Consider the following 26,039-nt stretch of genomic DNA (forward strand, 5'->3'; position numbering starts at 1 on the left):
CATATCAGTACATTTATTATGCATTTAACCTTCTCTCTTGCAAAAAAAAAACAACCTAGAATTGATGCTTTTGTTTTGAAGGACACATCAACTTACTTCCTGAGAATTTCTGATCCTCTCCCTCAAGCTTGATGCAGTGTCTCAGTGTGAAAGAAGACTTGGAGGAGCAAACTTCTCTCTGAAATTGGTGCTTGCTTGAGCTCAACATGTTCCAGTAAATCCCAGTACAGAAGGTAGACAACACAGAGAAAAGAAAAGCGGGTGAGTTAATATTCCGGCTCCAGACTGATGTAAACCATTAAAGCCTGAGGGATTATCATGGCAGACATTTTTTTGTTTTCCCCTAAAACATGGGTTCAATTTCACCCCATCCGAGAACCCACTGCTTTCCATTAAACGATGGACTCTTTGAGCGTTTATAAAACACGGTAACCTTATGGAGAAATCACAAATAAAAGGCTAAAACGCAAATTAAGTATGTGTAGAAATGTGTTGACCTTGCATGGTTTAGTAGTGATGTATAGGTAAACTGCTAGACGCTGTGACATCACTATGGGATGGATGTAGTCAGAGGTCAAACAACCGTGTACGCAGAATAACACTCCTATCCAGCCTGGTGTTGAGGTGCTCTTTTAAAGGGAAACTGGAACGGACCAGTCGCGACAGTCATTTCGTTGCTGTCCTCATCTCAGAGTCTCTTTGTATTCACTCCTTTTTTTTTCATCTCTCTACAGAGAGCTGGAACTCTTTCTCAGATATCTCTCCATGCTGCCCTGGTGAGCATTTTGTTACATTTCTCTCTCTTGCCCTCTTCCACCGCCTCCCTTCCCTTTTTTCCTCTTGTGCAATTTCTCTCACGGCTACACTTGCAGACAGGGAATATAATTACTGCATTGTAAAGTGCATTGTCACTGTGATCCATACTCCTTACTTAATTAACACCACTGATGCTTGACTCTACTCGCTGCGCGTGAGCTTTTCGCCGTGTATTATTCCAAGTGGAAAGCCAGCAGAAGGTAAGTGTCTGCAGTGCCCTTGAGCAAGAAACCCTATCGCTGATCTCTTTTTTTAAAGGTTACAGTCTGAACTATTTTCCCCAGACGATCACAAACTCAGCAAACTCTGCTTCTGGCATTGATCTACAGGAGCCCACACTGAAATATTTATTCGTTTTTATTCCCGCCCGATACTTCTAATGTAGAAATAAGCCTGCAGATGACCTGTAACTGCCCCTACTGGCTGGAAAATACAAAGGGCCTACACTATATGCCTAAAATATCAAATTTAACAACAATCCGTCAGTATGTTTACATGCACAGCTTAGTCGGATTACAGCCATAGTTCGACTATGCCACTCAATCTGACAACTGCAATTGTCCGAGTATACATGCCTGTGAGAAAATCGAATTATTGGCCGGAGCATGTCATACCCCGGTACGCTAGGTGGTGCTGTACCCATTTCAACTAGTGGTAACAGAGCCACCTCCAGCTGACCTCATTACGTCACCATCAACAACAAACTCTGCCTCAGCATTCGAGGAAAGATGGTGTACGAAGAGTGACACGAAGCTACATATTTGTACATTTCGGTTATTTTCGGAGGAAAGACGCCACCACCGCAGTCCTTCTACTTCTGGCTCACGGCCCCGGGAAAAAAATCTCGAGCCTGCGCAGAACGCAGAAATCCGATCCGATCTGATGGAACGTATACATGCAGGAGTAATGCGACTATCAATCGAATAATCTAGGTGTTTTAATCCAACTATGAGGAATCCGATCCGGTCCGATTTGAGTCAGACTAAGGTGTATACATGCATCTTAAAGATCCGATCATAGTCGGACTAACACAGTAATTCGGTTTTCTCGAGTGTCATGCAAACGCACTGACTGAGAATGCACTCGCCACATGTTATGTATCCAGTCGCCCGTCAAAAAAAGGCCATTTTGTGACCTCAATATTCTCCAGCCTGAGAGAAACATCGGATTTGGATTCACTATTGAGACACCCAGACGCTTCGCTGGCGGGTTGCCAAAACCTTGTAAACGCTTCTTAGCAGGAATATGTCTTTGTTTGTTGCATATGTCTGCCTGATGTGGTTTTTAATCGTGAAATGGTTTTCATGAATGAAATCACAAGAATCCAAGCCGTCTAATGACATATGGCATGTTTGTCCAGAGGTGTGTTTGTATTGTTGTGCGAAGGAACCGGACGGCCATCGGAAAACAACGAGGAGAGAAAACGAGCTTCGCGCTCTCTCCCGGTCAAACGCTCTTTTCTCTTTTACGCCGTTATGAAAGTGCCTCACAAAACGTCTCCTCATTTGTCTGTGTTTCTGTTGTTCCTGTTAAAAAGTCTTGATGGAAACGTCGTGTTTACGACCTGTAGGAGCAGGTTTTACAGCTCAGCTCATCGAGACAGGATGACGCTTCAGTAATTGCTTATCAGGGGAGTCACGGCCCGGCCCGTTCTGGATGAGCCCTGCTAATGGCGTTCGGCACAGAGGAGTGAATCATCGCTCTGCCATCACGAGGATATTAATACAGGCAGTTCCTCTGCTTTGATGCTCCGCGAATTACCTTGATTTTTTTCTCTCTTTCCAACCTTTTTCAAATCCATACTGAGCCCGTGACACGAGCAGGAGCAGTTATAAAGCTTAAATCCCCACCACATTCAGAGGGTTGCGGGGTTCATCCATAATTCATGCGGGAGGACGCTGAACAGATTGAATTGTCACAACTCCGGCTGGTACAGATGGAGAGAACGGGAGAGGAATGAGCTGTTCCCTCTCTCTCTCTCTCTCTCAGAGCGTCCAGAGCAGGATTAGCAGGGGCGAGAGATTCCAACTCATCCTGGGTTCAAGCCCACTCTTTAAAAAATATGGCTAATCTTCATTTAACCCAAAGTCATTCTCACTCCATATATGCAGGCCTGTCAGATACAAGGGTTAGAGGAGATTAGGGAGATGCTTGACTTGGTTTAGACACGAGGATTTGTTCACTGAGTGTCAGAGGTTAGAGAGAAGAGGCAAATCAACTGCCACTAGAAACAATAAAGAGTCAGCGGGCAGTTTGAGGTTAAGAAGATGAGGTCAGCGTTTAACAGACTACGCAGCGATGTGAGTGAAAATTGCTTTTGCAAAACTTCATTTATGTCGATCGACAAGCAAAATGAAATGCAGCCGCCACCAAATCAACCCAGTCGACAGAATGAATCTTGGTTTACACGTTGGAACGTTTCATTTCTGTCCGTCAGATTTTCAGTTCGCCGTGCTAATGGTCTGGTCGGATTAAGGCACAAGAACCACTCGGTTAGGGTTCGGAAAAAGATGTTGTTTTGGCTTTAAAATATCCAGTTTTGTTTTCGAAAAATGCGTGAAATTAAAAAAAGGAGGTGTCTCCGGTTCTGCTGAATCGACTTTATTCATTTGCTTTTAAACGTTCCATAATGAGTCCATCAGTGTTGATAAAAGTGGAGGCAATTTATCAGATGAGACATGCAGCTTCCTTTTTCACAGATGCAGTAGACCTGCAAACGCACTTTAATGTGCACAGCTGGTGGAGTTAGCCTTCAAAGTTCTATCATGAAGAATGGGAAAGCCGACTGCTGTGACTGTCCACTTTTTCCTCCATTGTGTGTGAAGTTTGTTTTCACAGTTATGTTAAGTGGATGCTTGATATCTTCGTGCAGCTGGTTGTCTCCAGGCAGTCGATCCTGCACGTCAGATGGCTTTTGCATGAAGTAAAATCTCTGTGAAGCTGGGTGACTTCTCAAAAGTAGCTGTTACGATCGCAATCATTCGCATCCTGTCACATCTCCAGTATCTGAGTCTGTATGCGGCCATGGGGGGTTTTGTAATTAAGGATTTATTGACAACAGAAATTTATCCAGTTCTTGAGACAACAGCTAACAATTTTTTTTTAATAAGACATGACAGCACACGCCTGGTGTTAAGTTTGTAGTATACTGGCGCTAAATGCTGCATTGTCTTTCATTATGTCCATTTTGTGTCCGTTGTCAAGGAGACACAGATTTTTGCACTGGGATCAATTACAGGACTGTCTATACACACACACACACACACACACACACACACACACACACACATATATATATATACCTTAGTATTATTTCATTATGCCTACAGGTCTGAGACTGGAAGCTGGTGTGATTAGATTGTGAAGAAGCTTCTTTTTGTACCAACGAATAAAAACACATTGAGATGCTGCTTACATCATCACATTTACAGGGTTTTCTTTTGTAATAGTGCGTGTGAGATCATCGCAACACCTGAAATTATAAATACGCTTCGTTAACCTGCGCCATGTGCAAAATTATTTCTGTTCCTGCTTAACGCCACAATGCTGGTTTTAATTGAGCTGAACTGTGATTAGCTGAACATTACTGCTGGCATCGTTTTCCCGGAGACGTAACAGATGAATGTGTGCAATTATTTTTGCTCCAGCAGCTTCGGCCAAAACTCCCATCTCACCTTTCTGTAAATGGGAAACTGAAATTGTCCCTGTGGAGAATTAAGGATGATTCTCTCTGCCTCGCAGCATGAAATGACCATAATATACACTATCTGTGGGGATTTGATAAGGGTGTTGATCGAAAGCAATGACTCAAAAATCTGCTCCAGGTGGTAATTCATCCGCTCTCCATTCAGCCTCACTGCTCAGCCTGCAGACCCCGTCCTATTGTCAGGACGAATCAATGAGGCAGGGGGGCTACAAAATGCAATTTATTATCGATTGATCTCTTAATTATTATTTGGAATGACCGTCTAGTGAATAAAATGTCAACGAATGGTGAAAAATGCATACCGCAATTTCCAAACTCCCGAGATAATACCTTCAAATCAAATGTCTTCAACGTCCTACTAACAAGGCGGGAACCTGAAGGCATCCAACATGGAAATGATAAACATTCAAGAAGTTGGAACCCCGAAATATTTGGTGCTTTTGCTTGAAACAAGAACGTGAACTTCTAAAACCTTGTGAACGTAAAACAAAGCAGAATGTACTGATGACCTGTTGTCACAGTTTGGCCAAACGGACATCAAGCATCTCTGAGTGACGGACCAGTCTGACTTAAACCGACAAGACCAGAACTACTCAACCTTCTTTTAACCATGAGGGTTTAGAAAGAGAAGAGACTTCACACAGCTCAAACAGAGAGTGAGACACACAGGAGGAAGAAGATCAGCACAGAGGACAGAAAATCAATCAGTAACTAAAAGATAAAGATAAAAAGGGGGTCTGGAACCTCATTCCACCAATATAACTATCAACATATCATTTTAAATGATGTACAAAATGGTATAATGCATTGAAAAAACAAAACCCCCCTTCATATGCCTTACAGTGGTTTGGTCCACTGGCGACCAACCCCGCACCCCCACACACATTAACGTTTGCAAAAGTTAATCTAAAACAAAAGATTGGTCCGACACTTTTATTTACTTCTGCTCGACAGAATAAAACACATTTACAGTTCCAACCGGACTGCGTTTTGTTCGGTCCATTACCCCACAGATGAATCTTGTGCTCCAACACGGCCACAATATTGACACCTTGTTAACGCGCTGGTACCATCGTAAAAGTACCATAATTTAGTTTTAGCAATCAAAGTTTCATCTGTATACATTTAATACAACAGTAACTTCAGTGTCCCCTTCAGGAACGGCTCTTTTTTGAGAATTTTGTTTATCCCCCTTCAACAGTGGAACGATGCACACACCTTTGGGGTTGTATGACGTGTGTATAATGATTGATTTAAGTACATCAAGTTAAGTGCAAGACATTTGGAGTTTCTGGCCCCCATTTTCAAATGTCAGAGATGGCAAATTTGTGACTCTAAACACCCTCAGAATCAGCTGGACATGTTACAGGTTAATATTGACTCGAAGCCCCGGGGTTTGTGCACGCCTTCCAGCACACACTGTTACGTTTTAATGATTGTGCAGTGATGCTATTCAAATGCTGTATTACTGCCGGTGGTAAGCGCATTCAAGGTGGGAAAAAAATGCATTTAATCACTAATATAGCCCATAGCTGGAAAAAAACTCCCATAATAAAATCCCTATGCTGCCTTTGCTTTCTTTCTTCTGGTGATAAAGAGGCAGCAGGAACACTCTATACACAATTTATGTGTGAAAGTGCCCTTTCTTAATGCCAGCAAAGGTCAAGAAGTGGTAATTCAGCAGTGAAATTACCGTTGCACACGGCAATACGCAGTGAAATAATATCAGGCATGACTGGTAGGCTGAGGGGAGGAGTGGAACCGATGCTGAATTGTTTTATGGTTCCACTTCTCATCTGACGCTTTCTATATAATTGCACAGCTTTTCTGGCTAAATCTGTAACAGAGCAATCTATCATATGAGAGAGCAATGTGGAGAGTTCAGGAAGGGAGAATCATCCCCAAAGAGGAAGCCATCAAACCTCTACAGGCTCCAAACAGGGCTACTCGGTGTGAAACTGAGTACCTATCTAACTCTTCAGATCCATTCTAAACAAGCTGAAGTTGTCCTGTGAGTCAGCCAACAAAGGAAGCATCAAACAGCTGGATATTTTTATCAAGCGCAGGACATTTTCCAGCCGAGTCTGAAGCAACAAAACCGGATATTTGTGATGAGCGTCGGGACATGTACGCCGCTGTTTGTAGCAAATAAACAGGCATTTTAAGCCAATACGCAATCTTTGCTATCTAAACCTAACGCTAACATACGCAGGGTGGTTACAACACTGAGAACGGATCATCGAGAAATGTAAAGATACAACAAATCCACGCTTTGCAGAAGAATAGTTTGCCAAGATTTATTATGGGGATTGGGTTGCAGGATCACCCTCCAGTATTATGACGCCATTATTTCTGGAATCAACTACACAAGGGAACAAACGTATACACAGTACAGACAATATGGATTCAACTATGTGTGAAGTGAAGTGTCCTGACTGTCAATATCATTTCATATGTTGTGTTTGGACCAAGGACTCCCTTGAAGGCAGTATTGACAGCGAGCGGATCGAGTATTGAACTGAATCTCCTGCTAATTAGTTTCCTTTTTGTTGACATTGCAATGCCACTGGACTTGTTTGGAAAGCCTTATTTCCCAGTGCTCGGGAGTGAAAAATTATTGAGTTATCTTACGTTTTCCATTCAGTGTTGGGGGGGAAAAAAGATTACAAAAATGATTATACATTAGTGCGGATATGAGAAGACATTGAAGAGTAATACATTACCCAAACGCCCCCATTTAGCGCTTGTTTTGTTCATGAGACACTAAAACGGGACTGAAAGCAGATAAATGGACGTTTACATGTGTTTATTTATGCATTTGTCAGGTCAGCGTATCTGTATCTCAGCTACCCAATGAGGATTCTCCTTCATCAAAGAAATATGATTATTGACACATTTTACGCAGATGATATTCAATTATCTATACCCTGCCTGATATCACTAAACGACTTTCTGTGCGCCATCACTATGTATTTTTTGCTCATATTGTGCAGAGACGGCGTGTCTTCTATGCCAAATCTCACAGAGCAAAGAATCCATGTTTTTGGTTTTCTTGACGCAGTGCAAAGAATCACAAAGCAGCAGAGTTTTTCCATGTCAGAGTGCAGCAAACCGCTTCCCCCGTCTTTTAAACTAAAACAACATGTCAAATTACTGTTCTGCAACCTTTACGTCCTCATATCCTTTTGGAGGATAAGAACAGATGACCGCCAGAGTGATGTAGAGTTACTGCAACATGTATCCAGTATACATGTCGCGTACCTGTGCGTACCTTCCTGCAACGCATACGTGACCAGGGTTGCCAGGTCGGCTGTGTTGGTCAGCATGTCTTTACAATGGTTGTCTGCGCTGCGTTAAATGACACGCGAAAAGCTTAAAATGCATAAACGTGGTGCGCGAATGTCTTGTGATGTGCTATTATACACCATCCCATGAGATCACATTGCTGAACCTGATACTCGTTTTAGTCGCCTTCATGCTCAACCCTAATAACATACCTATTATCATACTGAATGAAGCACATACGAGCAAATCCCCACAGAGCATAATGACACATTTTGCACTATATACATGAATAAACTTGGGTCAAAACCTTTAAACGCATATTGAGTTTTTTAGCTCCATCCTACCAGCTAACTAGTCCCTCTCCTCTGAGGGTTGTCACTATGCTTTGTTGGTAATTAAGGAAAACCACAACATGAGGCAGGCTGCGGGGAAACAGAACCATGCCAGTTTACAACGCTGTATCATGCCACAACTCCTGGAAGCAACACATGAACGTCACAGATTAAAATCACATTCGTCACATTTAAATTCATTCATTTATTCTTTTTTCAGGAACTAAAAGTCTTCCAGGCCGACATCATCATGAAAACACCAGCCCTCCGTATTGTGGTGTGTTCCCGCCAAATCAAACATTTTCCACGCAAAGGCTCCTTCTGTGTTGACAATAATGGAGTGTGCTCTCTTTGTGTATAAATTAATTATGTGCCATCAGTATTCCCTCAGACTCGTGGTGTAAACTGGCAGAGAAAGAAAGATTAGGCTGTTACATTCCCAGGGCTGTTCCTGGACTGTAAATCTGTCTCCTCTGGTTCCGCAGTATCCCTCATTTTAACTCTCCCTGTGTTTGTTTGTTTATTTACCCTGACAGCTTGTCATATACCGATCCCTCCCCGAGTAACTTCTGCTGCCTAGAAGACTGTCTAGTCCCAGCTGCGCGACGATACAGGACCCGTTATCCCGAATTGATAGTCTGCTGAGTCCATTCCCCGACTTCTGTTGCCTGTTGTTGGTTGTTTTGTTGCCCCCCCCCCCGTGTGTCAGTTCTGACCCCCGAGCAGTTCATAACTTGCTGTAGAAATCGCTGACCTCAGGTTTGTTGGCAGACTTGTTGTTTGCTTACATGATTGTGTGATTCAGAAGTCGCATTTCTGACTTCTTCTGTGCACCAAAGGCTCAGCCCCTCTCTCTTTCTTTTGCACAAGATTCCCAAAAATCTCATAAATTATACCAGTTTGAGTTTTGTCCGCGGGTTATACAAGCATGAGCTCATGTTTCAGTGGGGTTTGTTGTTTTTGATACTCTCGGTGTTTACACTGACTACCTTTTGCGAGAGAGTCTGTTTCTTTAGCCAAGTATTGCAGAAGTTGTAAATGAGTCTCTTTTGCGCCCCAGGTGTAAAACAGGTCGAACAGGCCGACTTCCAGAGGAGCTCGTTCCCTCTCAGCATGAAATTCTCTCCTGAAAGTTTGTCTGTCTTGGAAGTTGTCTTTGTCTTTTCTTCCTCCTCTGCCAACGAAATCGAAATATTCTCAAACAGTCAACAGAAACTGAATGAGAACATCACCAGCCACATCATTCAACATGTTCAATCATACTGACTTATGACTACTCAGTACTGATTACATGAGCACTCAGTACTCGTGGGTCATCTCATCTACATTTCATTTTGAGCTTAACAATACACCTGGAAAGTTCCCATTATGTGTCCCAAGGACCCAGTTTAACTGACATCACACAGTCATTGGCTGGTTGCACACATGAGTCCGTATACAACCTTTTAAAATTGATATATATCTAATTGCTGAGACTATTAGCAACCATATCTTTTCAAAACCGACCGAACGCACCTTGAACTCCAGAAGAAAAGGAGATGGGTTTCTGTTTCTCGGCTAAAAAGGATTCATTGAATCATCATTTTAGCGTAAAACATATCAGTAACCACGCTGCAATGTATTCACGTATCTTCTGAAGTGGAGCCTCAACCGAAGAATCTACTGTGTACTTGTACAACCAGAGTGGCAATGCACATCTTAAATCTTGAATACAAGTATTGATGCACCAGCTATCGAACAGGGGCTACTCTTACATCCCTTCACTAAAGCAGCAGCCATTTGCATGTTCCCGGCTCAACGCTGAGACCTTTTCCTGCGTTAACTCACTCATAAGCAGCGGATCTCGAGTCGGACGCGACGGCTTCATCTGAATCCAGTAAGAACAAAAGTGAAAGCATCTGCATGCACCCAACAACATCGCTCTGCTGCCACTTCGCAGCTCTGCCTTTCTCTACTTTTAACTCTCTAAATGCATCGTTCTCCATTTTCAAAATCATAACCATGAATAAAATACAGTACTTCCTCCCCCGCAACTCCTATACTTTGATCTTTTTCCATCTCTATCTCTTGTCCGTCTCCATTTCCGCTGTTTTTTTCTCTTCCCGCTGCTTCGTCAACCACTCTGAGCGACGATCACACCCAGCCAGCCAAATGTATTCATTTCCCCGCAATCCAAACACCTTCATAAAGCCTCCCCATCTTCTGTAAACACAGCCAGCCCGGCCACTTTTCTTCTCATTTTCTGACTTATTTTCTCCCAACTGCTCCCTTTATAACTTCATCAGCCTCTAAATGACTTTGCCTACCAGGGAAAGATGAAAGTATGGAAAGCAGTTTTGAGCGAGGTGACCTTCACAGATGAAAGATGAGGAACGCTGTGTGTAAATGGCCACACAGGTGATTTTGCATTTTATCTTATTAACTCGCCACATTTTCCAAAGCACATATTTGAGGATTAATTATCCACGTGTCATCCCCCTCTGGTTCCCATCACTACACCTGTCGGGCTCGCGGTCTCGCATGCGCAGTTTACGTTAATAACAGTGACATGACTTTTATGAGAGCGCTGTTAACGGACAAAACATGCGGTCGATTACATACGTGATATTTTTCACGATAGCAACATTGCCTCGTACTTCAAACAACTGAATAGGTCAATTGCCAGCGACCCCCAAAATAACATGACTGCACCAGATGTAGCCACCGTTTGGTTTAGACACCAGTTTGGTTTCATTCCTTCAGCTGACTCCCTCTTTTGGTGCTGTAATAATTCATATAGCCACTAGAAGTCGCTGTTGAACGCGCCTGATAGAAACCAGGGGTTACAGTGTAGGTAGTCCTTTAGTCGGTATTATCTAACATAACCTGTTTGACTGCTAATCTTACACATTTGGTCAAGCAAGACAGATGTTTGACATTGCATCGAGACATTTGTGCTTTATTATTGTGTTCTGGAGAACTATAAGGAGAAATTCAGAAGTCTGACTCAAACTCAAAAATGAAAAACACCTTTCTCGTGGCATTTTCCTCCATAGAAGTGTTTGGCAGACGTGGCGAGTTTAGTGAGGGTTGCTTGAGCATCAGCTTCTCCAAATCCATTTGAGAGCAGAACTGTTAACTGTTAAACACTAAATGTTTATAGCAGTAGCACTCCCTAGGAACATCTTCCAGGCAGCGGGAAACTACTATAAAGTAGAAGTTCAGCCGTTAACTTCATTTAATGTATTTATTGAATGTTCACAGTAAATCCTCAGAACAAAGTAAGCCAACCGAATGCTTCTTCTTCTTCTTCTTCCAAGTCATGCTGGGTTAGGTTAGTGATGTAGGAAACAAGCTAGTTAGCCTGACATGCTAACATCAGAGCAAATGAATACACTGTCAGAACTGCTCCTTACACTGTGACAGATCTGCCAGATCCAACTGAGATTACTAAGATATTATTGGACAATCGCTGTTTTGGTGAGTGGTTTAGCAAACAGCCAGTTTCTTGCTATTTAAATTATTCATCATGCATTTATAAATTGAGATGGATTAGCACGTCAAAAATAATGCAAAAAACATTAAATATGCCTTTTTAAGCTTAGACTTACTGTATCTAAAATTTAAATGTAAACCAGTCTGGAGGCTCTGTATGCCTTCGCCAAGAAGCAAAGAGAGGATACAAGAGTGTCTCTTACATTCAGACTTTATAAGTCAGCAGCGGGCAGACTGAGGGAATAAAAAGATGAGAAATCAGATCAGATCATACTGCACAGCCACACCTCAGTGCTCCAGCACTAGCAGCGCCTTGTCTTTGTAATCGAATGGACATACTTGATATTTTCAAGTCAAAGAGAATGGAGTGTGTTCAGCTTGAGCTTCCATCTATTATTCATTTAAGTCAAATAATGCAGGACCTCATCCAACACTCGGGATGCCTGCGGGGCCAAATGCTGGGACGGCAGCTACGTTTCCATCTGAATGACCAAAGTGAAACAACTTGCAGGAAAAGTTGTGCAACATAAAGTGAATGTTAATTAAATGTGTTTTTTCTCTGAGCTCATGTGAAATACATCTACTGCATTTCTGGGGTAAAATCACAGGCTGTCGGATTCATTGCAGAATCGTGGTTTGATGTTCGAGAACGTCGCAGGGTTTTTCGCAGAACATTTTTTCAAATTGCCATAAACTATTTGTCACGCTGATCAGACTGTGATTAAGTCATTTGTTGGGGTGTTTATCTCTCCTTCTGACACCAACAACACATTTTCAGTCAGAATCAACAGTCTGATTTCTCTGAGAAACAAATATGAAACAATCAGTAAGTCTATAATGTTTGAGTCTGCTTTGTCGTGAACCAACTGTAGAGATTGTGTAATTTTCTTTACACGTTCGTCTCAATCTTCACAATAAATGTTTGATCGACATTTCAGCGAACCACAGATACGTCAAACATTTACATTTCTTTATGTTGCACCTTAACGTTTCTATAGATAAACTTTTTCAGTTAAGGTTAGGGTTAAAAATGTGTTTTGCTTTAAAATACCTGGTTTTGTTGCCATAAACACAGCTGGAATTTGTCCCAAGCTTTCCTGATGTAACGCGGTTGCGAGCTCTGCAGCTTTCAAGTGTAGCTGTATCTCCCTTCGAAAAGTTAAGTGTCAGCATTTTATACTCAGTGGGTCTACTTTCTAATGAGGATTTGAGTTTTGGAAATGTTCGTGTCAGCCATTGTACTTTAATCTTAATTAATTATTTAGTTATCAGTAATTACACATTCAAATTCCAGCTGTCACTTATGAAAAACGCCTTCTGACAGGATGCACGTTCGCTTCAGTAGTAGAAGATGATGTTCATGCTGGAATCTCCTGTTGATTAAAAAAAGGTCAAACAGGCTCGATCGCCCACAGTGAGTCTAAAGTGTCTATTATATTTTTAGAATTGAAATGAGTCCCTGTCTTCTACCACCCAGGAAGTTATTCATACATTGTCACACTTTTGCAACTTTCCAGATTGATTTCTTTAAAACCCAAAGTGAATTTGATTTACATAGCTGGTGTTTGTGCTGGTGCTGGCGTGTGACTGTGTTTGTTCTCCGGCTGTCAAACGTGTCCGACAAAGCGACTGGGACGTCGGGCGACAGAGCTTTTTTAAATGACAGCCGGTTGTGTGCATGACGTGAACCCTCGCTGGGCGGATGAAACTGAAAGCTCACAGCTCGAGCCGGCTGAAGGGAGAAAAAACAGATCAGATGACATGTTTTTTTTGGGAAAGTAAAACAAATCGGAGATTCATCTGTGATTCCTGCGGCTTCAGTCAAGGTTTTGAGTCAATGCTGTTGTGTTTAATCTGTAAATCTGTTATTCGCCGATTGCTTTTCATCACTTTCTCTGCGTCTTTATCCGCTTTACAAATGGATTTTCTGAATCATTTCAGTGATTATACATTCGTACTAACGGCAGTACTAAAGCAATGTGGTTTTATTTCTTCAGCCGTGCGATTCTGTGTTGTTTCACTTTGAAAAAGAAACAAGAAGAACTGGTGTGAAATTTGAACAGATCTCCCTGTGAGTCCTGCTTCTCTTTCTGACTGAGGCTGTGAGTGACTCAAGGTTTCTGCTGTTATGCATCTTCTTCTGCGTTTCCTCAGATCCTCCTCATATACATTAAGCAGAGACAGAGATGTGAACGACTCAGGCGCAGGCAGATACGGTTCAAAATTAAATTCATGAATGTGGGATTTTTTATTTTTTTTACTTCCCCCATTCCATCTTTTTCTTTTTGCCTTTATTTCCCTGCTGACTTTTCTGTCATGAAAGCCATGCAAAGCGATCGTTTCCATATTGATTGACCGAGAAAGATATACAGATCGCTGCCTTAACTGCTTATTCCAGCAGCTTTCATGCTGCGAGCGGAGAACAGGCTGGAATGCTAGTTTATGCATTTGATGCTGCAGACGCAGGAATCCCGAGAGCCTCAAGAGATATCATCCGGGGGAAAACACATTCCCGGTATTTGTGATCTTCTGTATTTACCTCTGATGTGAATGGTAATCGAGTATGTTGGTGAAAGATGGACATACAGTGAGTCTCCTTGCACAAATAATTCAAAAGGCAGTTACTCGCTTCAGTGCTGCCAACTGTGCAGTGACATTTGAGGGAAAACGGTGCTTTGAAAAACGATAATCTCTTCTTTAAAGTTTGTGTTGCTGTGTTTGAAAAAGAGAAAAAAAAAACATCTCAGTGTTTTTTGTATTTGGTATCTTTCTAAAAGAGCTGATTTCAAAGACAAAGTAAAAAAAAAAAAAGATTATTAATGAAGGAAAATGGAGCGATAACTTTTCTTTTCTAACATCAGACAAACTACCTCAGATTAACTTGTCTCACTTCTTTTAAGCTACGCATATTCATATTTTGTCATTACCAATGTGTGACTCTAGAAACTGTTTGGAAAAGGGCACATCCTTCAGAAATAAAATACTTGGCTGTCTTTCAACCTCAGACTCGTGTAAGGAGACGAAGTCTGTGGCAGAAACAAAACGCCAAATGAAAGCTGCTTTTTTCCTGAATATCCAATAATTTGTGAATTACCTAAACAACTACGTAACAGCTAAATCACCAAAACCCTGGAGATGTCCAACTTATTTCTGTTTCTGCTTACACTCTGGTTTGGTTTAGTCAACAAATCCACTTGGTAAGGGTTAAGAACAAACTGTGATTCGGCTTCAAATTCCAAACACAGCTGGACATTTCCAGTGCTTTGTTAAAAACATCTGCAAAACACGGCTTGAAATTCTCCGGAAACGACTTTAAATATTGTGTTGGTGTGGACATATCAATGATGAACACAGACGTTAATGCTTACATTTCATCCCGGTGTCTGAGATGTTTAAAAAGCTGGAAAATCTGAGAGCAAAATCTCGTCATTGGGTTGTGAACATACGGGCTCTGTGTGTGGGCATCCGCGTACCTCCAGTTTGTTGGAAACCATCTTCCAAGTAGACTGTAAACAGAAATACTACATGTCCGTGGTGACTACAGTTGTCAGTGTACACGTCACTTTGGGATTTTTATTCAGGCCCTGAGACCCCGATTGGCCCAAAACATCAATTATTGTAGATTTAAACGAGCTTAACCCGCTTTAAGGCCTGCAGCAGGGAAAGGTCTCATGATCAGCTTATGCATAAATCCCGAACAGTGTTACAAATGAGGCTCTAATGCACTATGCTACTTCCCACACACACATACACACACACACCATGCCATTCATTACACATTAGAGGAGAAATGCGCTGCTGTATCAATAGATTTGGCTCCGGCCAGTCAGCAATCAACTTATTGATGATACAGTAGATTATTGCAGCTGATTAATGAGCTGCCCTTACACAGTGTGTCTCGTGTCCTAACTCGCCACATACATTACATAGATTAGTGACGCCAGTTTGGCCTCTAGCTGAGCTCCATTGGCAGCCCGGACAACGGAGCGTTCACTGTCGGCCCACACTGTATCAATGCATCCGACCGAGAGCGGGCAGAAATCAAGTAATTGATAATACATTAGACCGCTGGATGATTCAGCTTCTGTTCCATTCATTACACGAAGCAGTCAGAGTGACACGACCGGACCGGATTCACCGGGAGATTGATTCTAAATACGAGTTGACACCTGAGAGGAAATATTCTTGTCAGCCTGCAGCGGGAGAGTGTGAGTCCTTTGTTCCCCTGTTCAATATTCTGTTAACACACATTAACCCTCCTATTGTGTTCTGGTCGAAACCTGTAACCTGAATACTGGGGGCACCTTGGAAACATAGGACCGTCTCCGCAGTGTGAATTTACAAGGAGGGTGTAAAGAAAGCTCTTCAGATATTCAAGATATGAGACAGTGAATCTCACACTGATAGAATAAACAAGATAACGAGTTGTTGTGCTCAACAGATGATCAGTTCGCGATTTGCTTTCAGCTTATTGTGAGTGCAGTTTTTCATAAAAACTATTAGCTGGAATTGAAGTTTGGAAATGTAAAATAAACCAAAAGTGGAGCGGTGGAAAGGTTTGCAAGGGATTAAAACGAAATTGTCTTTGTCGATTTGTAAGAAAAATTGTCCTTTAGAAATAGAGTTTTTTTGGCGCCAAATTTTCCGGATAACTTGTAGAAAGTATCTGCTTTTTTTGCCGCTGACGTGGCTTGAAAATGTCCCAGCGTCCTGTATCCAATGGTTACACGCTGACAAATGTTAAACAGCCGTCTTCTTCTCACCTGCCACACCAAACCGACCCTTTCCCTCCTCCTCATGGGAAAGTTTGCTCATATTCATGTCAATCCAACTGCTATGACATGTATTATAAAAACAGGTCATTTTAAGGCTTATAAACAACATAAGCTGTAGCCTGTCGGGGACGACGGTCTCAACATGATACAATGGCCAACATGTGTCTCACAGTGGATTGACAACAAACTGCAGGACTGACAAAGGAAGTGATTTCTACCCGAGACATGAAGAGCACTTCATCACTTTGAACGAACAACGTGGAGCCGCTCAAAATGACAGAGGGGGCAAATCACAGACAGCACTCGACTTCCAACAGCTGTACCCCCTTCAGTAAAATGCAAAAAATGAACCTTTGATGGAGCTGCACAGAAATGTGAAGGCAGATTGTCAAGTGACTTATGAAAGGACTCAAAATACACCACTCTTTCGCACTTTGTTTTTTCCGTATTGATTAACATCTTGATTACAGTCAGATGTGTTTGTGCTCCCCTTTCATTTCTGTCGATAACGTACAACAGAATCCGTCACTATCAGACTTCTCCTCCGGTGTAAGAGAAGTGTGTTTATACCTTTTTTCCCGTGTGTACATGTGTCTCCCTTCCCCCACGCTTTGAGCCAGTTTTCTGACTCTTTGTGTGTGAACCTCTGCTTGTGTTTGTACTGTACAACCTGTGTCTTTGTTCCAGTGCATGTTAGCATCCATTTTATACTGCACGTGTGTGTTAGTCACACAGTGTGTAATCTGGCGAGGGCATGCAGGAGTGCAGGTGCTGCTGCATGTGTGTGTGTGTGTGTGTGTGTGTGTGTGTCTGTGACCTGGTCTGTTTGTGCGCTGTGATAAAAGGCCAGCTGCCCACCTCAGCTCTCTGCCATATGGAGTCAGACCAAGGCTGCTCCTGGACGGAGAGATTAGAGAATAAATGACTGATAACTGGGAGCCAGAGGGGCTCTGAGAGCAGAGAGACGAATCGCAAACCTTCAGCCACTAAAGGCAGAAATAAGTGAAAGTGGAGAGGTAATAGACAGACAGCGATTGGGTCGGTGTTGCATCAGCAAAACTGCATTGTGAGTATATAATTATGCATTGACATGGAGGCTGCAAATAACAAGCTTCCCTCCAGAGTCCAGGACTTATGCAAATGTGTATTTGATACATTAAAAACTGTATCGTGTAGAACACTCAAAGCAACAACGTCAAATTGATTTGGATAGCATAATTTATGTGAATAAACTGTGAAAAAAAAAAAAAAACATTAGACCCAATTAACTGTAGCCATTTACAGTGAAGCATTTAAATAAATGTTTGAAAGAGTAAATTATGCAATAGCTTACGTTCACTGGCTAAGCTAACATGTTCATGTGGTGACAAATGTACAGGACCAGTGCTAGCTTTGTCTGTTTTGGGCTACTGTAGAAACATAGAAGAGGACTCATTCCCTCTGTAGATATAAAAAGGCTCATCCTCATTCAGATTCTTAGTTTCAGATGATGATACACTCATGAAAACACATTTCCACAGATTTTATTCCACCAGTAGATCCCCTAAATCCCACACACTGGCCCTTTAAACTGCACAGCTCCATGCCTCTGCAGCTGGCAGCGACAAATGAGCTGGTGGCACATCAAGATGTCCGGGCGATAGACACCTTCAAGGTAAAATAAGAACACATTTTACACAGAGCTGAGAATGTATTCAAACTAGTAAATCGCTCAGTAGAGCAGCGTACCTCCGCCAAGGCCATCCATGCATTATTCACTGAGAAATTAACGAAAATGTTGGAAAACACTCTTAAAGGAGGTTAAATAAAAGTCCTTGATCCGGGTAAAGTTAGTTGGATCTAATCTGGGTCAGGAACCATCCTCTACCCAAGTTCTGTAGAAATCCGTCCTGTAGCTTTGATGTAATCCTGCTGACAAACCAACCAACCAGCAAACAAGTGGACAGGTGCGAAGACATCCAGTAAACTTGAAGCATGCTGCATCCATCTTCTGCAGCTCTTATCCAGCAGCTGCAGTGGGAGTAATGTTTGCTAATTTAGCCAATGTATTCATCTTATATTCGCAGAACATTTAGCGGCTTGTGTCCAGGTGGAGGATGTCCTCCACAAGTCAAACAAACCCGTCAGGGAGGTCCTGATAATCCTGAACAAGGCAGCACTGCACATCACAGTGTGGTCAGTCACTCAGGTTCATATGATTGTAACAATGGTAAAGTTCAAATTTCAGGGAGGGCAGGAAATCTTCTTGAGGTGATTTTTTTCCGACTCGACAGAAACAACATCTGAATTTGTGCATGCTGCATGCTCTGGGCGACACAATTTTATTTTTATTTTTGCATAAAAGCTTTTATTTTGTGTGCCAAATATTTTTTCTGTGTGTGGCTGTTACTGCTTCTTTTTGCTGTTGTCTCTAAAGAGGTATGGAGTCATTCTTTACACTTGATTTGGACATTCTGGTATCTCCACAACCTCATTGTGATCCGTTTTACTCATTTTTTATTTGTAAGCTGTGCTGTTCTTCCCTTTCATGCTCTATGAGTCCTTCAGCCTCCGTATTTCTTGGCTTTTCTTGCCAATTCTCTGCAAAACAACTACTCTCCTCTTCATGGCTGCGAAGACTTTCTTCCCAGTTCAAGTGAAAATCAAAAATCCACCTTAAAAATTATGCACAGTAAAAAAAAAGTAAAAAGTTCAAACTCCTGGATGTGGCCCTGGTTATTTTTTAATTCATGTTTTTTTTTTTTTTTTCTTCTCCAGCACGTGTCACTCCTCCAGGACACACATCCGTGCTCGCAAGGGCAACACAATCTTAAACAGAGACTCATCTTTAAAACTTAGGGCAAAACATGTGTTCTTACCCTGGCGTAATAGTCAAGTATGAAATTACTGAAAGCATCTACTTTCTCTCTCGCTGATATGTTGCTAAGACAACATCGATGAAGGATCCCCAATAGAGTAAATGTTTATATGGATATATGGATTACTGTGCAGGCTTTCTAAACTGTATTCTTTTCTCTTGGTTGCATTTTCACTTCATATATATAAAGATACACAATGGTCATTAGTCGTCTATCGATGGGTAAATGACGAACATGGTTGTTGCTATGGATACTGTTCACTGTATAGCGTCCATACTCTGATCCCCATGGAGCTCTCTGCGGTGTTTCTTTACATTCTCTGTCTTGTGAGAACGATGTGATATAACGGCTGTATATCTCGTTAACCACTTCTATGTCTCCTGCAGTGAGCCGGGAGGTGATCGACGTGGATGACGAACAGAAAGGTCGCAGCGTGTTTGGATGATATTAAAAGGAGAGAGTTGCTGTGAACCGCAATTTCTGTTCGACAGATTTTTATTTCATAGATTTATCTCGTGTTAGTCTTTCAAGGCATATTTTTTATTGAAAGTTACAGCCCGTTTTTTATGACCTACAACATCCCAAATGGGTCCATGCTTATTTTTATTTTTTTGTTACAGGCTGCAATTATACAAAGTGGTCTGAAGCTCCAGGAGACTCAATCCCCATTTGGAGCCGAGTTCTTAAACATATTTCTGGTTTGTCACTCGTTCCAACGTTGTGCTCTACAGAAAAGCCTGCATCATTATTTTGGTAATACTTGTCCTGATCTCCAAGGACCCTTGAGTTTAAAGTTTGGCTGTCAGCTCGTCGTCCATTTTCTTCCAATAAACACTAATTCACATCCACTTTCCCTTAATTTTGTCGGTATTTGTGAAAGTTTCCAAAGAGCCGACGACAGGGGAAAAATAGAAACTATCTCTCTCTCTCTCTCTCTAAGGCTGAATCCAAATTCCACCCCTACTTCAATCCTATGTACCGTGGTATCTTCACTTTTAACACTTTGTATGAAAGTATGTGGTCACATTGTTTGAGTCCTACATATCTACTTCCAAATGGGTATACATGAGCTCCTTAAACAGCACAATGAAAGACATAAATTGGCGGAACTTCAATGCATCTGAAAGACGGTCATTCTTGACTTTCTAAATCCCGTCTGAGGATCAAGTGAAAGCTCAGCTGAAGTTCTTTCAGGAAAAATCAGGGACTGTTGCAGGCCAGATGGCGACATCCATCCAAGAATGTATTTTTCATTAAAACATTTTGTCATAGCTAGGGTACTGGTCTTTAATTGTTACGAGATTCTGTTTTTGTTAAACGTTATTATGTTGGCCTTCAAGCTACAGATTGGCTGGCAATCAACGAGCACTTGGCTGAGCATCGACGTTTTAGAGCCAAGCAAAAGATTTGTTTGTCTGCGACGACAAAACATTATTCTTGTTTTATTGTTTCATTTTTGCAATATAGCAAGGGCTGCACATTACGCCGGAAAGCATTACTTTAATTGGCCCATCGTAGAGAGATGTATGAGTGGGCGGGCGCCTCTGTTGGTCTCTGTCATAATGGAATGGACACATCTTTCCAGACTCACCAGATTGCAGGATTTAAGTGGCTGCTATTCTCCTGCTGATACGTAAAAAGGTTCATTTAACCGATACTGAGCGTTTGTTTTCTCATTTCCTCCTGTGTCATCTCTGATTGGTGGATCCAAAATAACCTGCCAGTATACGCCTATTTTAGTGTGTTTTTTTTTCTGAGAGATTGCACTTTGAATTTCAGCCATCATTATAAAGCCAGTCCCAGGGCAGGTCTGAGGCGTTCGCAGGAGGTTTTAAATGTATTTTACATGTTTTATACATTTTGTATGTCCCACACATGAGAAAGGCAGCGCATGCTGTGGATCACACTTCAATGGATGCTTCCAGCTGGCCACCAGAATGTAAGCATCAGTGGAGTGTGTGTCTGAATCCCAAATGACTTTATAGTGCACTGTAAATTTGTTTTGGGCAGTTGTGCTTCCATTCGACAGCAGCAGCAGAGACACGGGCAGAAAATGTGTGGAGAGAGAAGAGTAGGACATGCAGCAAAGTTCTGCTGGTATCGAATCCTGGAGGTTGTGTTTTTACAGCAATATTCACAAAGGATATTTTAAAAGTAATCTAAGCAGAAAGTCACCGTGCATCTACAAGATTCTGGTTCGGAGGCTGGAGAAGAACCTTCTGTTTGTTTAGTTTTTGGTTCATTAATGCTGATTTATGTGAAATCAATCTTCAATTATGTGAAGTCATATTTTTGTAAAAAGGAAAAAAAAAATTTAAAACTGACCAAAAACATAGAAGCTTTAATCCAGGTTTTAACATTGGAAATAAAATGATGTATGTTTATTGGGATGTCCTCACTGTCCGCCAATGTTGTATTGAGCTGAACTTATTGGATGTAATTTTTCTATTTATTCTTCTCGCTAACCAGAGCTATTCACAGTTCCTTCTCATTATAAGCTCCCATTTGTAAAAAAGATTTCTGATCTCAACCCTAAACTCTACACTTTGGGTTTGTACGGTTGTAGGCCATTTGTGACTGGGTCGTAGTAGGTTTACAGATTTTCCAGCCTCTCCTGTGCTCATTAGTAATCCTAATAGTCTTATGTCTTCCAAAGATAATCCAAAGTGCACAGGAGAAAAAAAATAATAACCTGTGAGTCACGAAACGCCAAAACGGTCAATGATAAATAATGACTTTTCTGTTTCTTCTCCTGTCTTCCCATTTTCATCGTAACAAATCAGATGGCTTGACCTTTTCAGGCCTCTCGAAACTTTTCAGATGGAACAGCCTGAGATAGGAACATCACTCTCTGGTTGAACTGCTCGCACCTCATCGATCTGTTATCTGTGAGAAAGGTGCCACGAGTCAACATTGCTTCTTATTTCAGGGGCACGAGCCAAATCGGTTGGAAACCAGGAGCTCATCGCACCAAATGTACGACACGCAGGCTGGGATTTGGAACGTGAAATCATTCTGCTCTTGTTCATTTTAAAACATTACAGAAATAAAAAACCAGTGACATCAAGTCCTTGCAACCGATGCATGAAAGTGCAAAACCCATGCAGGACATGAAAATGTATCTTCAATTTGTGAAAGCTGACATCGGCATCGTTTGTGATTTGCATTTGTAAAACAGGCCCGGGTGCTGTAAGAGATCCCATGATTAACTTTTACAGGCTTGAGTCCATTTTATTTGAGCTGTGGTGCAAAAATAGAGCTAAAGACAGTTTGAGCGTGAGCTTCCTCTCTCTAAGCTGTTGACATTAGCACAGAAATATACTTTGACTCACTTATAAATATTCTATTTGAAATAAACAATGGATTAAATTCAGCCGGCAAACAGATTTAGGTCCTCTCGAGAAGCACTCAATTCATTTTAACATTACAGCGCGTCATTACGGACCCACAGGGTGAACCTAATTTCACAGCCTTTCCCATTTACAGTTCAGAGACAAAACTGCACGCCTGGACTCAGAGAAGATACGGACTGACCTTCATTACTCAGCAAAACCACAAAATAACCTTCCCGCTACAGTAATAACCCATCCGAGCTCAGCCGACAGAACTCAAGTCTTTTAAAACGGTGCAAGGATCGGCTCTGGACCGACTCAGCGACTTTGAATTCACATTCAGACTCTGCAGGACCGCCGGGAGGAATCCGCTACTTTTGAAAAAGAACAACGGGCCAATCTGAACGAGACAGAATGAAAGTCATTCCCTCGTGGGGTGTAACCTCTCTCCAAAATGTCGTGCATGCATCTTTCATGCCGTGTTACACCCAACAGTATGTGGCACAGATTAGGTCCACCGCTTCTATGCAAGGACTGCAGGTGGTGAATATGTATGAGTGTATGCCAGAGTGAGCATGTCTGTGTGCGTCTGCCAGAGTGAAGAATTCACTTCCAAAAGGCAATTTTGGCCTCCTCGTTCTGACTTTCACGAGTATCTATGAAACCATTTCTGGAAGTTTTTTCCGAAAGAAATTCAAAATTAAGCGCGTTCGCTTTAACATGTTAGTTTGAAGTTGATGTTTTATACGGATGCTGGTATTAAGGTGCCGCCGATTTCTACTGTTTGAGAATGAATAACAAGCTGTTTGAATCGTGCCAAATTTATAAACACTTTACACAAAACCCGGTAGAAGAACCAGGTATTCCAGGCCAGAGCACAATCTTTTCCTGACCCTACAGCAGCAAAAAAGTTGATGCTGATGGAAGTTATTTTCAAATGCAGCTCACTACTTCCTGAAATGGCACTGAATATCTCCACTGGACAAAAATGGTGAGGTGAAACTCCTCAGGAGTGGGATGAAACATGACGGACATGATCGGATGAAAAGTCCTGAACTAGTGCCTGTACTGAGAGACACCTGATCCTCAGCAGTATGAAACCAAGCAGAACATGTGCAATTTGATGTTTTCAATACTGCAATACACAATGGAATGGTTTATTTATTCATTTTCCTGCTGCTCAGGTTCAGTGCTCGGTTATCTGCGCTCAGGATGGCAGAGCAATTTAAAAAAAAAAAATCTTAAGTGAGGCTTAAAGCTGATGTATGCTGTTCTGTTGTTGTTGTTGTTGTTCTCTATTGTGGAAATTGAATTTGAAGACTGTGAAAGTCAGATCGTTTGTCACAGCCAAGTGTGACATTAAAATTATTATGTGCTGCAGTTTATGATCAGTAATAAATGTTGTGTGTAAATATTGATACAAACATATTTTTGTTTATTATGTCATTTGTATCAGGGGGCTTCTTGACGAGTTTTCTTTGTAATGTTTGCTGATGTTGGCTTTGATAAAGTGTAAATCATGTTTTTACAGTACGCCTACTGATTCAGCATGAAGTGACTGCGACATGTTCAACACACTCAAGTTGGCAAAAGTCATTTAATTTTGAAATAAAACTTGAGAAAAGGAGATTTACATTTTTTTCCAAGGAGATATTCTTGGCTCAGTCCCAATGGGAAGGTGAAGACGGGGCCATTTTAGTAGGCCAGGTCTATTTTGGGTTATGGGAAATGGTGAGAACAATGTTTCTCCAATTTTTCATCTGACTAACAGATGGAGAGGGGGGACGTTGGGGGCAGAGAGGGAGGAGAAAAAAAGAGGAGGACTGGGGGTGGAAAAGAAGAGAAATCGAGGGCACTGGAGCTCATCCACCATGCATCATGCTCAACAGCAAAGGGTTGGTTACAGAGTGGGAGGGAAGGAGGCCTCGGGTTCACCGATGCTCAGCGCGGCGTGGATGTACGTTCACTGGCAGGAAAAAAATACAATCAGCAGAGTCGACAGGCGAAAGAGTCGGCTTACAGAACATCCTCAGTGTTCCGTCCGCCTCCAAAATATGTATATGCGACTCTTTCAACAGCAGAATGAGGCTGAGAGGCGAGAGAAGGAAGTCATCTGCAGCGTGGAAATACAGTCTGACCTTCACAGTCACCTTCGGGTCTGCATACATATGGAAATAATTGAGTTGTTTTCAAGTGGGGAAAAGGCTTCAACGTGACGGAGAGTCCCAACGAGAAAAGCTTTTCTTTGAAGTCCTCATCATCATGCGTGGATGCGACTTCCAGCAGAGTTGTGACTGTTTCAGAGCAACCTGTTTTCAAAGACAAACATTAGGAAAAGTCGGGAGGCAGTGATGTTCGGTTTAAGAGTTCTAGATATCCGCTAGTGCTCTTTAGTTTGTTTGGTGTTTTTGTTCTCAACCCAGTCGCCAGAATAAATGTTGACAACATGTCCAGACTTTATGTTGCAACTTTCTGTTTCTTTAGGTTGAATTTTGCTATTTTATCGTGTGCTTATGGTCTGGTTAGGTTTCAGAACAAAAACCATTTGGCCAGATGATGTTTTGGTTTAATATACCTGGTTTTGCGACCACAAACACGGCTGTACAATGTCTACTTAAAAATATCCAGTAATTTAAACACTTACAAATGTTGAAACACTGTCTTGAACAGTGGTCTCTGGCTGTCTGACCAACCCTTGCATCACCTCATATATATGTGATAATAGTACAAATATAGTAAGTATACATGGCATTTGTAATATATCTGGGGTTCATTGAAACATGATGCCAACATTTATAATCACACTACGCCACAACTTGAAGTCGGTAAACATAAAAGATTGTGTTTATGTTAAGGTGGACTCGACTAACTACATGCAACAAAGAATTGTAGCTCACAGTGGTGAACACATATAAAATTATAATTTCGGCGCTCTTCATTCTTTGAGCCTGTTTTAGTTCATTGTCTTGGATTTACGGCATATTAACATTTGGTGTTCTCGGTGTTTTTGTTTGTTTTAATCAAGATTTAATCACATGTTTGACGCAGTATTTATAGTATCAAATTTACCCAATGATATATCAAGCAGCGCAGTCACATGAATACAATGTTGGCGATGATACATTTAAAGTTGTGTGCTTGACCTCGGGGTGTGATGAGAAGTGCCGCCAAGCCAGAGACCACTGTTCAAGACAGCGTTTCAACATCGTAGGCCTGAAAGCACTGGTTATTTCTTAACAAGACGCTGGCCCATTTCCAGCTGTATTTGTAGTGACTTGACCAGTTAATTTAAGCAGAAACATGATCTTTTCTTAAAAAAATAATTGATGATTGAACCTAAAGAAATGTAAAAGTGCAGCATAAACAAATATGAATTTAAGCGATCCATGGTTGGCAGAAACGTACATTTCCAGCATTTATTCTGGTGATTGAGTTGTATTTAATAGAGATGGAAACAGATG

The 26,039-nt window shown here is 41.6% G+C and overlaps 1 long non-coding RNA gene across 1 annotated transcript; it reads left to right on the forward strand.

Moving 5' to 3' along the window:
• Positions 1–61: 61 nt before the first annotated feature.
• LOC115594555 (uncharacterized) lies at positions 62–24,158 on the forward strand. Its single transcript, XR_003986516.1, has 3 exons — positions 62–261; positions 735–776; positions 22,176–24,158. It is a non-coding gene; the product is annotated as an uncharacterized LOC115594555 (long non-coding RNA).
• The last annotated feature ends 1,881 nt before the right edge of the window (positions 24,159–26,039 follow it).

This window comes from Sparus aurata, chromosome 13, assembly GCF_900880675.1.
Source record: "Sparus aurata chromosome 13, fSpaAur1.1, whole genome shotgun sequence".
NCBI classification, from domain to species: domain Eukaryota; kingdom Metazoa; phylum Chordata; class Actinopteri; order Spariformes; family Sparidae; genus Sparus; species Sparus aurata.